The sequence below is a fragment of the Geospiza fortis genome, unplaced genomic scaffold (assembly GCF_000277835.1).
Source record: "Geospiza fortis unplaced genomic scaffold, GeoFor_1.0 scaffold26, whole genome shotgun sequence".
NCBI classification, from domain to species: domain Eukaryota; kingdom Metazoa; phylum Chordata; class Aves; order Passeriformes; family Thraupidae; genus Geospiza; species Geospiza fortis.
This window is the reverse complement of record NW_005054425.1, coordinates 1,868,728-1,873,712: the sequence shown is the minus strand read 5'-3', so window position 1 is coordinate 1,873,712 and position 4,985 is coordinate 1,868,728.

Sequence of the window (4,985 nt, the reverse complement as noted above, 5' to 3'; positions counted from 1 at the left end):
TCTGAGAAAGCATTGGCGAGCCGCCAGGCCCCGCGGAGCCCGGGCCGGGCCAGCACCGGGAGGGCACCGAGCGGCACCGGCCGGCACTGCTGGGTCCCATCGGCACCGCTCGGGTCCCAGCAGAACCGCTCAGGTCCGATCGGAACCGCGCGGGTCGGGCTGGATCCGATCGGAACCGCTCGGGTCGTTCAGGCGGTTGGACTCGTCACCGCTGGGCTCGGATTGGCGCCGTTCGGGTCGGGCTGGAGCCGCCCGGTCACGATGGGATGGGCTCGGATTTCCCGGAATCGGATCGGCTCGGCCCGAGGCACCGCGTGTGTGAGCCCCCGTTATCACAAACACACGCGGTGGGCTCACCTGGGCGCACACACACACATCTGCACAGATGTGCCAGGGACAGACACCAGCCTGGATGGCCACGGTCAGCCTGGGCACCGGCAGCCGTGGCACACGTGTGTAAATACACACACAGCTGTGCATGCATGCACACGGAACATGCACGTGTGCTCACACACCCCCTGTATGTGTATGGTCACCCCTGGGCACTTGTGAACGTGTGAACATACACACAACACCCCTGGATGGGCAGGGACACCCCTCAGAGCACACACAGACACACACACAGAGTTCTGGGCCTTGCACGTGTGTGTGCTTGCTCATCCCTGGGCACACACACACACACACGCAGGACACACACACACAGACACACAGACAGACATACAGACAGACACACAGACACACACACACATATATGTACATATGATGGACACCCATCAGAACGTGCAGGGATGGATGCATCAGCAAGAGTGTGCACGGACAGATCCATGAGCATTGATCAGCCCACGTGAGCACAGATCCATCTGCATGGATGGACACACACGTGTACAAGCAGATGCATTTGTAGGGATGTGCATGGACAGACAGCTGCATACGTGTGCATGATAGATCTGCATGGACATGGACAAATCCCTGCGCATGGATGGGTCCACAGGAGCATAGACAGATCTGGGGGCATGGATGGGTCCACACATGCATGGACAGATCCACGTGTGCATGGACAGATCCATGATCCATGATCTATGTTTGGATGGAGAGATCCCTGTGTGCATGGACGGATCCATGTGTGCATGGAGAGATCCCTGTGTGCATGGACGGATCCATGTGTGCATGGAGAGATCCCTGTGTGCATGGACGGATCCATGTGTGCATGGAGAGATCCCTGTGTGCATGGACAGATCCATGATCTGTGTTTGGATGGAGAGATCCCTGCATGCATGGACAGATCCATGTGTGCATGGGTGGATCCATGTTTGCATGGACAGATCTATGTTTGCATGTAGAGATCCATGTTGGCATGGACAAATCCATGTGTACATGCATAAATCCATGTTTACATGGATAAATCCATGTTGGCAGGGGCAGATCCATGTGTGCATGGACAGATCCGTGTTTGCATGGAGAGATCCATGTGTGTATGGACAGATCCATGTGTGCATGGACAGATCCATGTGTGCATGGATGGATCCGTGTTTGCATGGACAGATCCATGTGTGCATGGATGGATCCACATGTACATGGACAGATTCGTGTTTGCATGGACAGATCCATGTGTGCATGGAGAAATCCATGTGTACATGGACAGATCCACGTGTGCATGGATGGATCCGTGTTTGCATGGACAGATCCACGTGTGCATGGCTGGGTCCATTCGAGCTCAGATGGATCCCCATGTGCACAACCAGACCCATTTGCACAGGTGCAGGTGGATCCCTGGGTAGATCCGTGCACAGGGATCTGAGAGGGGCTGGATCTGGGGCCAGCAGAGCCCCACCACAAGCCCCATTCCCAGCTCTGGGGTTTTCCTCTTCGCTGCCTGTTTATTTCCAGGCGACTGGGAGTGATTAGTGGCCACGAGGTGATCCATGGCAGTGCCAAGCACTCTGACTGACAGGAAAGCGAAAGCAAACTGCTCTACACACACACACACAGAGGGATGGGGCTGCAGCAGGGGATGGTGACAGCGGTGAGGCCATGTGTGGGTGACAGCCACCACATCCGAGCATGGAGAGACCAGCAGGATCTGCTCCCCAGGGTCGGAAACCCTGCTGGGGCTGCAGGAGATGCTGAGGGGTTTCCTTGGAGCTGAGAGCTGATGCCAAGAGGGGAGAGCTGGGATCAGTGACCTGCTGGAGGAGATGGGGAAGAGCTGGGAAGCAGCTGGAGTTGGGGACAGCAGTGACAGCCCCAAGATAGTATCAGATCTGCACCAGCACATGCATGTCACAGGTCTTGTCACCTTCAGTGTGCCTCAGCAACAGCAGCAGATAAACGCCTGAAGGTGCTGAAGGTGACAGGTTGGGGAGGGAGGGCTCTGCATTAGAAATCAGCCATCCTCCCCAAATAACCCCTTTCTCCCCAGAACACTGAGACATTACCCCCGTTTTTCATCACAAGCTGTTCTGGGAGCCTCACAGCTCCCACGGAGGGAGGACACCAGGGTGGACACCAAGGGGCAGGGTGGGTGACGCCAGCACCAGGGGTGACTCACGGGGACCCCGTGGCAGCACATGAGGCCCTTTCACACCGGCTGAGGCCACGGGCTGCTCATGTCCCACACACTCATTGCCCTCTGCTTTAAAGGGACAGGAAAAGTGTCATATGCTGGGTCATGGGACAAGCTGTGGGGCAGGGACAGAAGGAGAGCAGGACAGAGGGACGGCAGGATGGACGGACGGGTTAATATTAATCCGCCTCATGCATGACAGAGGGCGAGAGCAGCATCCGCCTCCTTTTTTTTTGGCAGGGAAGTGGCTTTTGCCCCTCCTCCCTTCCCAAACCTGCCGAAATCCCTGAGTCACGGGGCAGAAACGGGGCTGGTGGCAGAGGTGACAGAGGTGGCAGCTGTTCCGTGCCCACGCTGTAACCAGAGAAACTGGGGGAGGCAAAATTTAGGGTGGCTGTCCTTCTCCCTGTTGCAAACTGGGACCAACAGCACTGTCACCACTGTGGTGCTGTGCAGGAATTGCCCCTCTCCCCCCACAGGCACTGCCAGCCAAGGGGGCAAGGTGACATGAGGCTGTGGGGCTTCCTGGGCATCCCAGGGTGCCAACATCTGCTGGCCCCAGCACAGAGCATGCAGGGCTGGGTGCAAGGCAGGGCAGGATGGGCCCTGTTCCAAAGGGACTGGAGCAGCCACCAGCACCACCCTCACACAGCCACATCTCCACTGCGGGCAAGGCTGGAGCATCCCCCAATTCTCCTGCTTCAGCAATTCCCTCTCTTCCCACCCCCCATGGGAGTGAGAGCACATCTCCACCAATCCCTCATTTCAGGAGGCTTTTTCCAGCCAGCCAGCCCCAAAGCAGGGATAAAACCTGGGGCATATCCAAAGGGCCTGGAGCAGCCAAAGGTGGCAGCTGTTCCGTGCCCATGCTGTAGCCAGAAAAACTGGGGGAGGCAAAATTTAGGGTGGCTGTCCCTAAAGGGGACTGGAGCAGCCACCAGCACCACCTCACACAGGCCCTGTTCCAAAGGGACTGGAGCAGCCACCAGCACCACCCTCACACAGCCACATCTCCAGTGGCCAAGGCTGGAGCATCCCCCAATTCTCCTGCTTCAGCAATTCCCTCTCTTCCCACCCCCCATGGGAGTGAGAGCACATCTCCACCAATCCCTCATTCCAGGAGGCTTTTTCCAGCCAGCCAGCCCCAAAGTAGGGATAAAACCTGGGGCATATCCAATCCCCCCAGCTGCATCCTAGGAGCAGCCTCTGTGGAGAAAGTTATTTCCAGCAGGAAAATGTTGCAAGGTCTTAATCAGTTCCTTCCCGGTGATTCACCAGAGGGTCAGGATGCTCTCCCGCAGTCTCCTGGGTGCTGCAGCTGAGCCAGGAGCCCAGCAGCCCGATCCAAGCTGCAGCCATGTGTGCCCAGGCTGGAAATCCCCGTGGGAAGGTCCCGAGCCAGTTCCTTCAGGAGTGGAGGAATGTGGCTTGGAAGGCACTTCCCCCCCAGCCCGCTGCCGGCAGGGGGGGGCTCAGGATGTCGTGATGAGGCTGGAGCCTTCATCCCACAGCAAATCCCCCGCTTCCCCTCCTCCAGCCACCCCTCCTGTGCTGCCCCCCCAGCCCGCTGCCGGCAGAACACCCCTGGGGACACTGGAATATCCATGGGGACACTGAAACATCTATGGGGACACTGGAGCACCCATGGGGACACTGGAACATCAATAGAGACACTGGAACATTCATGGGGACACTGGAGCACCCCTGGGGGACACTGAAACATTCATGGGGACACTGGAACATCAATAGGGACACTGGAACACCCCTGGGGACACTGGAATATCCATGGGGACACTGAAACATCTATGGGGACACTGGAGCACCCATGGGGACACTGGAACATCAATAGGGACACTGGAACACCCCTGGGGACACTGGAATATCCATGGGGACACTGAAACATCTATGGGGACACTGGAGCACCCATGGGGACACTGGAACATCAATAGGGACACTGGAACACCCCTGGGGACACTGGAACATCCACGGGGACACTGAAACATCCTAGCCAGCTCCCATCAGGGGGGGATCTCAGGGTTCCCTGGCAGCAGCCCCCTCCCCACAGGAGCAGAGCCCTGGCTGATGCAGGTCAGGGAATTCAGCCAGGCTGGGAGCGAGGGAACCGCAGGGTCAGGCTGCGTCCGGCGCCTGCGGAGAAAGTCCCTGCTCAGAGTTATCATAACCCGGGCTCCTCCACCACAGAGGCTCTCAGGAGACCTCCCACCACCCCAGCACGTGCTCGGGGGTCCTGAGGCCCTGATAAAGCCCAGCCTGGGGTCAGAGAGGGGCGCCCATGTCAGGGGGGTGCCAGGAGGGACCAAGCACGGGTGACGGCCCTGTGTGGGTCACTGGCATGTCCCCAGTGCTCGTGGCTGTGGCTGAGTCACATCAGGCTCCAGCTCCACTCCTGCCTCCACTGAGG